At 39.3% G+C, this 12,647-nt stretch overlaps 1 long non-coding RNA gene and 1 pseudogene across 1 annotated transcript; both read right to left on the bottom strand.

Annotated features, from left to right (window-relative positions):
* Positions 1-432: 432 nt before the first annotated feature.
* LOC145802974 (uncharacterized) lies at positions 433-2,196 on the bottom strand. Its single transcript, XR_014344882.1, has 2 exons — positions 609-2,196; positions 433-569 (listed from the first exon to the last, which is right to left on the bottom strand). It is a non-coding gene; the product is annotated as an uncharacterized LOC145802974 (long non-coding RNA).
* A 932-nt stretch (positions 2,197-3,128) lies between these two features.
* LOC114259035 (protein NRT1/ PTR FAMILY 6.3 pseudogene) lies at positions 3,129-10,897 on the bottom strand (annotated as a pseudogene).
* Positions 10,898-12,647: the final 1,750 nt, after the last annotated feature.

The raw sequence follows: 12,647 nt of genomic DNA, 5'->3' as shown, positions 1-12,647 counted from the left end.
ACAACATATGTTAGTATACTAATTGATATACCAATTGATGCATAAAACAATATCTTTAAAATAATTATGGAACTAATTGGTTTATAAGTTGTAATTTTAAGATTTATGAGTCAATACGCTTTTTAAATTTACAACTGTACATACATGCTATAATACATAATTTATAAATAGATATATTTTACAAAAATATATTATTTATTGATCTGGTTAAAATACACGAACGCATAAATAAAATTTAAAAAAAAAAAAAGGAAAAGAAGGAGGAATGGAGCGTTTTTATTGCAAGTCACAAAGTATTTTGCCTTCTCCCACTTCAATTCAAGGCCTAACCCTCCTTGCATCCTATAAAAACCCACTCTTTCCTTCATATTTTCTCCACCATCACAATTACCCTTTAGAAATTGCTAATTTCTACCATCAACAGTCTAGAAGTTTTGTTATTTTTTTTCTTAAGGGTTTGAGAGAGATGGGTTCCAAGAGCAATAGTGCATCACTTGCCTTGTTTTTTTTGCTCAACCTTCTCTTCTTTGCCTTTGCAAGTGCACAGTGTGCTCCACCTCCACCTCCACCTCCACCTCCACCTCCAACTCCGAGCCCTCCACCTCCACCTCCAACTCCGAGCCCTTCCACAGGCACCTGCCCCATAAATGCCCTAAAACTAGGTGTATGTGCCAATTTGCTCAATGGATTGCTTAATATTACAATAGTTACACCTCCGGTAAAACCATGCTGCAGTCTCTTTCCTGGACTTGTTGACCTTGAGGTTGCTTTGTGCCTTTGTACTGTGATTAAGGCAAACCCATTGGTCCCCAACGTACATGTTGCATTGAGCTTGCTTGTTAACGTTTGTGGGAGAAATATTCCTACTAACTTCCGATGCCCCTAAACAACTTCTGTTTCCTAGCCCTCTCTGTGGCTTTTGCTCATTTCATGAGTCATATAATAAGAGTGTGGGGGTGCAGGTGCATTTCATGGTAACTTCTATCTTATTAAAGTAATATTAAATAAAACATATTACAAAGGTGTGGAAGAGAGGGGTAACATTGCAAATGTGGTAACTTCTGTCTTGTTTCCTTTGTCATAGTGTGTGTAATTTCATGGAGTGATATGTAACAAGTCCTCTTATGTAATACCTCAAAGTCTTATGTGTTACTTTATTATAGAAATATTGAAAAATAATTGCTTTCTGTTTATTTAATTTGTTCTTGACAATCCATTTTTTTGTTTTTATTTTTTATTTTTTTTGGTAGTATGTAGGATTCTAACATTGAGAAAGTGAATACTTACGCAACAAAAAAAGAATTGTAACGAAGAAGAAAAATATTATACTAATTTCTATAAATATAAAATGTGAAAAAAATATTACAATTATTATATGTTATTATCGAACATTTGGCTTTCACCAACACTTGGCCCAATTTCAAAGTTGACAATTTTTGAAAATCAAGATGTTGAAGCAATTAAAATTTCAAATGCACTTGTATGCAAATAACGTGAATTTTAAAAAGCCTACAACCATTCCTATGATGTGAAGCATAGGTCATAGTATGTAATGTCATCCAAGGTTCTAAATATCGGCCGGTACGTTCTGTACCGGCCGGTTCGTACCGGAATATGCCACCACCGAGTCGGATACTCACCGGTATACCGGTGAGAATGAATTTCGCGTCCGTAACGGCCGATTCCCGCTACGTATCGGGCTGAATCCGATACGTGAGCGATATATTTCCGATACAGCCGGTACGAAGCAAAAAATAATCGACCAAACCAAAGCAAAGCAGCTGTAAAAGTGGAGCAAAGCACCTGCAAAAGTCATGCTCTGTTTATATATAGAGAAGGCATGCTCTGTTTATATATAGAGCAAAGCACCTGCAAAATATATAAACAGTTCGGTTTATATATATATATATATATGTTTTGCCTCTGTTTGCTTTGTATAAAGCATGCTCTGTTTTTTTTTTTTTTTTTTGGATGAAATTCACCTGTTTTTCTTCTGCAACTTCGGGTCAATATTTTGAGTGAGAGAGAGGGAGAGAGAGAGAGAGAGAGGTGGTTGTATTATGGTATGAAAGCCTGAGATTGAAGTGGATATATATGAGGTGTATTGGGAGTGTGAGATTGAGATGGATAAGAAGAGAGAGGTACTTGCCTACATGGAGGTGCATAGGTTTATGGTGGATTTGTAGATTCAAATGTTTAAGGTTTTTTTTTTTTTTTTTTTTTTTTTTTTTTTTTTTTTTTTTTTTTTTTTTTTTACACCTATACCTCTATTTATATTAATATATATATATATATATTTTCTCAATACAAGAAAAAATAAATATTCAAATTAATTTTTTTATTAAAAGTTTAACATATGCCAAAAATAAATACATATCATTTAGTTGAAAATTAGTCAAAAATGTTCCTACGTAACGAAATTTTGATTAAAATATAACAAATTAAAGTTAAAAGAATCAAAAAAATACATAAAATTTAGTTTTAGAGGGATTGTTAATGATTTTTAAAATTTCACGGTCGCGACGCCCGATTCCCGATACGTACCGGCCGATACTACCGATATCGATACTCCGCGATCGATACCGTTACATCAGCCGATACCGCGATTTAGAACTATGATGTCATCTAATCCTCTTTAAACTGGCTGTTTTTAATTTTTACATTTTTTCACCTTTTTAATCTATAGACAATGATATAAAGCATACATGTATCTATTTGTGAGTAATAATTCTCTATTTCAAAATCCTTGTTCCTCTATCCAGAATACTAATGGCCTCATCTAGTCATCTGGAAAGGAAATAAATCATAGGAAAAATATTATTTGTCATTTTTAGCTAACAATAAAGTTGTGGAATTGTATCTTTAACTTTCACGTCAGGACAAATTTTGTGTTCAAAGTTCATTGGCACTCTAGTTCCAAACAGTTTTTTTCCCTATAATCTCATTAAGCATAAAAGCATTCATAAAGTAAGTTTACAGAAAGAAACTACATCATTTTTCAAAATAAATAAATAAATAAATAAAAATAAAAAAAGATATAGACACCTAATACATTACTCCCTACTATAACTTGGTAAAGTAGTTTAGCCAATAGTAACGTACGGGTCCCTCCAGAAGTGTTGGTCCTCTTATGCATGACAACTAGGCTCTACTTTCTCTAACTCAAGACACTCCTCAACAAGCCTCTTCTCTTTGTACGCATATCACTTGGCACCAACTAGAAACAAAAACAAGTTCAAAACACTCAAAATTGCCAACAACCAATAGAAATTATAGAGTCTCCCTTGTTTGAGATTATTAGCTAGCCATGCCCTTTTTTCCCTAGTGACCTTGTGCACTATTGAAACCAACATAGTGCTAATGAAAAACCCTAGTGAAAGTGTGCTCAAAAACAGGTGCTCATTGTTTTCATACCTTTGGGATACTCCCTTAGAAAAAAATCTAGCTGCCCAATGTAGGTAAAGGCCTTGCCGGACCCCACGAGAAAGAATTGTGGGACCAACCAAAACATGCTTAGGGGAACTACAGCTATCGGATCGTTTGTCAGACCGTGCAACTGGGCCAAGTGGAGGCGCTTGATCTCGGTGAGGACTGCTACCACCATTGCCAATATTGATAGGACTAGGCCAACACCGATGCGTTGTAATGGGACGAGGCCTTGTGGCTTTTTTTGGACTTTTTTTTCTATTGGAATGATAATTCTGTCGTAAATCAGGACGATCAGTAGGATGCTGCTGACGAGGATTTGAAATGATTTGCCAATGTGGCGGTCCATGGTGGTGGCTTGTGACACTAAAAGTGTGGTCATTTGGGCATAAATTGTCCAGAACAAAATTGTGGTGCCCCAAATGCGTAACATTCTAATCACCAATTTTACTTCCCCCACAACTGTTAAAGTTGATAAGTACCATTTATTTACCATTGTGGTATCACCTGACATTTTAGGGTTCCTGATGGCTGCTTTATCCGAGAAACGGCCACACACCAAAAAAAAAATAAAAATGTTAAAGCTTCAACGTTCAATAACTATTTAAATGTTTTGTTTTTTTAAAATTTTTACTTTTATATATTTACATTTTTTTACACCTATGTGTGCGTACCGAATACCTCACTAGATGATTGCGGATCGGAGCTCCGCACCTGCTTGGACTATCTAGGAATTGAGACCCTGTAACAACGAGTGTGGGAGTAAGTGATCGGAGAAGATGAAAAGTGCTCTTTAAGTGTAGAGAGTTGTGTTTAAGTGAGTATGGTCCAGCTTATATTAGTTACCTTCAATGTGAAGTGAGTGTAGTTTATATAGAACTCATTGCTTGTTGCCCAAGATGGTTTCATGGAGTTTCGGTGCTGCGAAGTTTCCTTTAGCATTGCTCAAGGTAGGGGACCATCTGGTAGTTGACAAGGGGTGTATTTACTTATTGTAGTCATGCTGATAACAAACCACATTCCCTTGGTTAACCATTTCTGTATTTGTCACGCCCTCAAAATAAAGAGGATAAACCAACCCAAGAGATTCATAAACATAATAGGAAATGTATTACTTTCACTCATCAGAGTTTATATTACAAAAGAGATTACATGCTTCATACTTTCATAGATATTTATTCTGCAACTACAACATGTAACACTAATTGATTATAACAAAATAAACGCCCTACGGGCTTACATATTTCCAAGATATCTCTTGGTTACCACAAAAGAAAGAGTCCTAGCTCTATGCATTTAAAGCCCTCGGCTCGAATATACATTTAACACAAAACGAAATAACAAAACGGAGCCTTAAGCCCCTAAACCTCCCAAGCTATGCCCTTGGAGGCGCCATGTCTCATGTACCTGAAAATAGTTTCCCAAGTAAGGTGAGCCGAGTAAAGATATGTTAAAACAATATATGAGATTTAACTAAGATATAACCATTAGATAAATGTACAATATTCTTAACCAACACATATTTTTTCCAGGACCACTTAATATTGATAACCATACCTCAATTCATTTCCATTCATCCATTTCGGGTAAATCTATTAACCCAATTCATTATTATCTAATCACCCAAAATGAGATTACAACTCAGTGGTTCACAATTCGATACATTCATCAATCCAACACTTCCATTTTCTTGCCATTTTACGGAATTTACATTTGTGGGAACCGGCACCAATATATATATAAGATTTCGGAACTTTCACCCTGGACACTCCGGCCAACTTAATTTTCAATGGAGTCCATCCCCTATCTCCTCCGAAATAATGGAATACATCCCCTATCTTCTCCCAAACAATGATACATATACAATGTATTTAAAAACGTTGTCATATACAATGACTAACCAAATCACATATTCAATAGTTTAATCAAACCGTCATATTCAATGGCTTAATTCAATTGATTTGTTTCAATTTGCCTAATCTTCATGCAATTTCTACAACAATCATAACTATCCTCCACCGACAGCCCAATACAAATATTTCTAAACAGATATACAATCCATCAAACAGATAATTTAACAAATATCCATAGGTGAGTGATTTAACAAATCCAAATACACCATTTAATTATACACCCTTCCAATTTCATATTTCTTATATTAATTTCATAATTTATACAAAATGATTATTTGCTCCAAATTAGGGCAATTTTCCCATTTTTTCCAATATTAAACCCAAAACCAAATTTCATCATTTCAACCCATGTAACCTTCTATTCACAACTTCAAATATGTATTCATGGAACCCAACATTAAAACCCCTCTATTAGATTTTGACCCAAACCCTAACTTCATCGCAATCTTCCCAAATCCCATCATTTATACGAAATGACAAATATCTGGGTTAAGACCAATATCAAAGAGTAGAATATCCCTACCTCAAGTGTAGAAGCCCAAAGGAGTGAAGGAGAAACTTTGAAGATGCCCAAAACTTAACTTTTCTTAAATGAAATGGAAGCCCACAAAATGCTCTAACTTTTTAATAAAGGGACAAGAGTTGAGAGATTCCCAAATCAAGGTGTATTTATAGAGAGAGAGAGAGAGAGAGTTTTAAAAAGAGAGGCTGCCGGATTAGGGTTTGGCGAAGAAATGAAATAAAAAAGTGATGTAAATTATCTTTGTTGCGAACTGATATACGTGGTTTTCGCTAGAGCGAAGGAATTGTCGCTCGAGCGACCAGACACAACAAGTGACCTCGCTCGAGCGCAAGAAGCCTTGTCCGAGCATAGAATACAAAGCTTCAGAAGTTTTACTGACGCACACACTCACTTGAGCGTAAAAAGCCTCGCTCGAGTGTAGAATACACATCTTCAGGTATTTCGCAAACAAACACACTCACTTGAGCGCAAGAAACCTCGCTCGAGCGAAGGAACAAATAACACAAGGCATGCTTGAGCGCAAGAAGCGTCGCTCGAGCGAAGAACTTCACCTTCCCAGGAATTCTGCGTCTAGGAAAGAAACCTGAGGACTCTCAATTCTCGCTCGAGCACAAGAAGCCTCGCTCGAGCGAAGAAGCAAATTACAAAAAGCTCATTCGAGCGCAAGAAACCTCGCTCGAGCGAAGAGGCCAAAATCTGGGCAACAACAATGTGAACCAACTAACAACCAACCTATTCCAAACTCGCCCCACAAGTTCCAAAACTTAAATACAAAGAGTTAAAGGAGGAAAATAAGACATAGATACATTATTAAACCACGAAACCCGAGTCCGAAATATAACAAGGTCGGGTCACAACTGGGATCGCTATTCCTTAAAGAATTTCGTCCCCGAAATTTTAATACAAGTTTCAAAACCACAGTTGCCTAATTTTCAAAATGAATATAATTCAAATTTTATCATCATGACCCACTCACCGGTCATTCCATCTCTTCACAAGAGAACAAATCCACAACATATCGCTCAATATATATTACCAACATGTATCTTCCGAATCTTAACAAATTCCAATACATATATCTTAGATTTCCAAAACATATACAATGTTTATGATAAGTTTGCATTTCTGAAACTAGATAACATATACAATGTTCAAGTTAAACTTGCATTTCCAAAACATTTTTAACATTTATAATGCTTCCATAATCCAAAACATATACAATGTTTTTATAGTTCATAAACAAAACTAAAATTTCAACATATACTCAAACATCAGTAAATAAGTTCGGATATTTCTCTCGGACTTCCAATTCACGCTTCCAAGTTGCTTCCTCAACCCCGTGATTTTTCCACCATACTTTGACTAAGGGATTTGTCTTGCCTCGCAAGACTTGGTCCCTCGCCTATCCAAGACTCTCACCAGCCTCTCCTCATACGAGGCATCCTCGTCTACCTCCAAGTCGGTCCAATCCAACACATACGATGGATCCGGCTCATACTTCCGAAGCATACTAATATGAAACACGTCATGCACTTTGGAAAGTTGTGGCGACAACACCAAACGATATGCAACCTCCCCGATCGACTAAAGGATCTCAAAATGGCCAATAAACTGAGAGGATAACTTCCCACTCTTCCCAAATCTCATCAAAACCCGTCTAGGTGATGTTCTCAAAAAGACATAATCACCCACCCCGAATGACAAAGGGCTCCTCCTATGGTCAGCATAACTCTTTTGGCAACTCTGGGCTGTAACCAACCTCTTACGGATTAGTGCCACTTTTTCTGTCGTTTCTTGAACCAACTCTGGACCCAACAAAGGTGTATCACCCACCTCGGGCCAACACACTAGAGATCTACACGGTCGGCCATACAAGGCCTCAAACGCATGCCAATACTCGATTGGAAACTATTATTGTAGGCAAACTCCACTAAGGATAAGTGTCACTCCCACGAACCCTTAAAATCAAGGACACAGCCTCTATGCATATCCTCAAGAATCTGGATAGTGTGCTCGGACTACCCATCAATTTGAGGATGGTAAGCGGTACTAAAGGTCTGTCTAGTGCCCAAGGCACTCTGCAAGCTCTGCGACAACCAAGCAGTGAAACACGAATCTCTATCTGAAACAATCGTCACAGGGACCCCGTGCAATCTCACTATGTCCCGAATATACAAGTCAGCAAGGTAATCTACTGAATTTCTTACGCACATAGAAATAAAATGCGCCGACTTAGTCAGTCGATCAACTACCACCCAAATAGCATCGCTACCCCGTTGATTCCTCGGAAGGCCCACAACAAAATCCATCGTGACATGATCCCGTTTCCATTCAGCTATAGGCAAGGGTTATAACAAACCCGCTGGCCTCTGATGTTCGGCCTTCAATTGTTGACAAGTAAGATACTTTGATACAAACAATGCCACATCTTTCTTCATACCCCTCTACCAAAACTGGCAACTCAGATCATGATATATCTTTTTGTCTCCTGGATGTACTGCACGATGTAAATGGTGAAACTCTTGGAGTACTTCCTCTCGGCAACACTCTGACACAAATAAGCGGTCACGGTATCTCACACTCAAGTCGGGATACACAGTCAAACCCTTCTCTACCTTCCCACTGGAGATCTTCTCTCAAAGGGATTCTACCTCAAAGTCACCATTCTATGCTTCTAACACTCGGGTCACAAGTGTAGGTTGTGCAACTACTGAAAATAAGGTTGCAGACTCAATAGACTCGCCCAGGTGCAAGTCAAATTCCCCAAGAGTACCCAACATCTCCCATTTCCGGATAGCAATACAAGGTACACTACAGATGGATTTTCTACTTAGGGTATCGGCCACAACATTGGCCTTTCCCAGATGGTAATGCAACTCAAAATCATAATCTTCTATGAACTCCATCCAACTTCCCTACCTCAAATTCAAGTCTTTCTATGTAAACAGATACTTCAGACTCTTATGATTAGAAAACACCTCAAATCTCTCACCATACAGATAGTGCCTCCAAATTTTCAAGCCAAAAATCATAGCTGCTAACTCTAAATCATAAGTAGGGTAGTTCCTCTCGTGTGTTTTCAACTGCTGTGAGCCATAGGCTGCTACTTTCCCTTCTTTCATCAATACACAGCCCAAACCCTCTTGTGAGGCATCACAATAAATCGAATAGCCCAAACCCCTCTCCGGAATAATCAAGACTGGTGCGGTGTTAAGCCTAACCTTAAGCTCTTTGAACGACTTTTCATAAGTCTCACTCTATACAAATTTGACCCATTTTCTCATCAATCTAGTCAATGGCAAAGCTAATCTAGAGAAATCCTTCACAAACCGATGGTAATACCCGGCCAACCCCAAGAAACTACAAATCTCAAAGGCATTCTTAGGCTGTGCCCAATCTTGCACTGCCTCTATCTTGGATGAGTCTACAGTCACCTCTTCCCCAGATACCACATGGCCTAAGAAGTTAACCTCTCTTAGCCAGAACTCACACTTCCCGAACTTAGCATACAGCTTATGCGCTCTAAGCAACTCAAGCACCACTTGCAAGTGTTCCTCGTGCTCCTCCTTAGAGGGTGTGTAAATCAAGATGTCGTCCACGAAGACAACCACAAACGATCTAAGAACTCACGGAAGATTCGGTTCATCAAGTCCATAAACACAGCTGATGCATTGGTTAGCCCAAAGGGCATCACCAGAAACTCATAATGGCCATACCGCATACGGAATGCCGTCTTCGGGATATCCTCCTCCCTAACCCTCAACTGATGGTAGCCCGATCTAGAGTTTATCTTAGTGAAACAACGGGATCCTTTCAACTGGTCAAACAGGTTATCTATACGCGGTATTGGGTACTTGTTCATAATCGTCACCCGATTCAACTTTTGATAGTCAATACAAAATCTCAAGGCCCCATCTTTCTTTTTAGCAAAGAGGGCCGGTGCTCCCCAAGGTGAAGTACTAAGGCAAATACACCCTTGTCTAGTAATTCTTGGAGTTGAATCTTCAACTCACTCAACTCAGTTGGGGAAAAATGATACGGTGCCATGGAAGCTAGCCATATCAAGCAAAACAAATGCAAAGGGTAATCGACAGCCTGCAACCTCGATGTCACAACCCCGACACCCTTGTTTCAGAATAACCGCACCCCCAACAGGCGACACAACTCATATAGGAGATGCTAACTGTGCCAACGCCAATCCCAAAATAGATGTAAATGTAGACGAAATAAATGAATGGGATACACCTGTATCAATCAACACATTAGCAACCGAGTTACAAAACAAAAAGGTACCTCTCACAACAGATGGAGCCGATACAAGATCAGGCGCGGTAACAGCATACACGCACCCCGTAGGTCTCTGATTTACCTGCTTACCTCTCGGAGCATAAGACTGCTTCACTGACTGAGTCGAAGAGGCTCCTTAACTGGCCTTCGAGGCCTATACAGACTACGCTGGCTGGTGACTCTGTGTCTACCTCGAACTAGATGCACTAGATGTGCCACCCAACTGTGGGCAAAACCTCTTTAGGTGCTTTGTGTGCACACACTGATAACAAGTAAGCGGCTAGCCTCTACCCTGACTTTGGCCCTGAGAACGGGCCGAAGATGATACTGCTCGCTGCCCTCCTCATTTCTGCGGGCAAGCTGGAGACTTGTGGTCCAACTGGTTACACTTAAAACAAGTGATGTCTCTATGACCACCTTTCCCAGAACCCGAACTTGGCACTGGAAAGGTAGACCTTGAGTGTACTCCCGGGGACTGCTGGGGATTAGAACCCCTCTGCCTCTTATTGTCTCCTTGATCATCGTGACTCCTCATGGATCCCCTCACCCTCTCCTTCTCCGCATGCACGATAGTTGCAGCCTCCACAAGGCGCCCAGAATCCCTAATCATGGACCCGATAACTCGAAACATGAGCCCGATCCACAATTTCTTCTCGAACTCTAAACAACGGTGCTCCTCAGTTGCCACTAACTCTGGTGCAAACCTCGACAAACTAGTGAACGTGGCTTCAAACTCAGCCACAGGCATGTTTAACTGTTTGAGCTGAGAAAACTGAACTCTCAACTTCTCCCACACCGTAGCCGGTAAGTACTTGTCATGGAAGGCATCAACAAAAACTTCCCAAGTCCCTCCAATGCGCCCCCGCGAATACTTCCACCACTGACCCGTTCCTTTTCTACATAACCATCATACAAACACTTCAACCTTGCCATTTTACAAAAATTTCGTCCGCAAGATCGGCACCCATGTATTGATAAGATTTCGGGACTTTCACCCTGGACACTCTGGCTAACTTAATTCTCAATGGAGTCCATTCCCTATCTCCTTCCAAACAATGGAGTGCATCCCCTTTCTTCTCCCAAAACATTATACATCTACAATGTATCTAAATTCGTCGTTGTGTACAATGACTATCCATGTCACATATTCAATGCCTTAATCATACCGTCATATTCAATGATAAACTTAAATGATCAGTTTCAATTTACCTAATCATCATGCAATATCTACAACAATCATAGTTATCTTCCACCGATAGCCCAATATAGATATTTCTAAACAGATATACAATCTTTATAACAGATAAATTGTCAAAATTCCATGGATGAGTGATTAAACAAATCCAACTACACCATTCATTTATACTTTTCCTTAATTTCATCTTTCTCACATCAATTTCATTATTAATACAAATAATATTCAAGACACACTTAGGGTAAACCTCCCCTTTATTAAAATATCAACCCACATGATAAAATTTGCCATTTTAACACGAGTAAACGTTATTTTCAAAATCCCATAATCTTCTATGTAATATAATGTAGAAACCCCTCTTTAAATTTGAGACCAAACCCTAAGTTTACCCCAAAACTTCCAAATTTCCACCATTTATACATAAACACAAATAACTAGGTTAAAACTCATACTAAAGTATAGAATGTCCTTACCTCAAAGAGAGAAGATGAGCCAAGCAAGAGAGAAACCCCAAAAGTGCCGAAATTCAACTTTAATCGGTTCAAAGAGAAGATCCTGAGAAGCTCCAACTTTTTATCAAAGGATGTAGGGTGAGGAGATCACTAGATCTAGGCCAAAATGTAGAGAGAGTGAGTATTTTAGAGAGAGAGGCTCTCAACTTTAGGGTTTTGGCTGAAAAGATAACAAAAAGTGATGTAAAAACTGTTTTTCCTGATCTGATATATGCGCAGTCCCCTCGAGTGGAGAGTTTGATGCTCGAGGGTCAGAGGCAAACTTTTGTTTCGTTCGAGCGCAAGAAGGGCCTGCTCGAGTATAGAATACACACTTCTAGAACTTCTGCAGACAACATGCTAACTGCTCAAGCGCAAGAAGGACCGCTTGAGTACCCATCCGCTCGAGCGTAGGAAACGCCGATTGAGCGTGAAAGTGTAGTCGTGCCCGTGGGCCCCATGCTACAGTTCGGACTCAGATTGTCACGGTTCTAAATCTGAACCAAAGAGTCCAGATCCGACAAATTGTTTTGAGAAAATAGATTTTTAGAAAGAAGTGCCAAACATGGGCTGCTTTGCCAGATATAGAATCGCCACCTAAATATTTTTTTATGGGGGAATTTAGGAAACCTTGACTCGTTTGCCTAAGGCCACGTGTCCGTCATCACCAAAGTTGCCTCGGCTCGGGAACTTGGGTACGATTGGGGAAGGTCAGCTATGAGCACCCCCGCTCGCCCGATCCGAAGATCGGCCTCTACTAACCATGATATCTCGTTTTGAAAACGTTATGTGTTCTTATTCCGATTAATTAG

This window comes from Camellia sinensis, chromosome 11 (genome assembly GCF_055761805.1).
Source record: "Camellia sinensis isolate YWXY chromosome 11, ASM5576180v1, whole genome shotgun sequence".
NCBI lineage: Eukaryota > Viridiplantae > Streptophyta > Magnoliopsida > Ericales > Theaceae > Camellia > Camellia sinensis.
The sequence above is the reverse complement of the archived record's forward strand: the minus strand, read 5'-3'. Positions and strand labels throughout refer to the sequence as shown.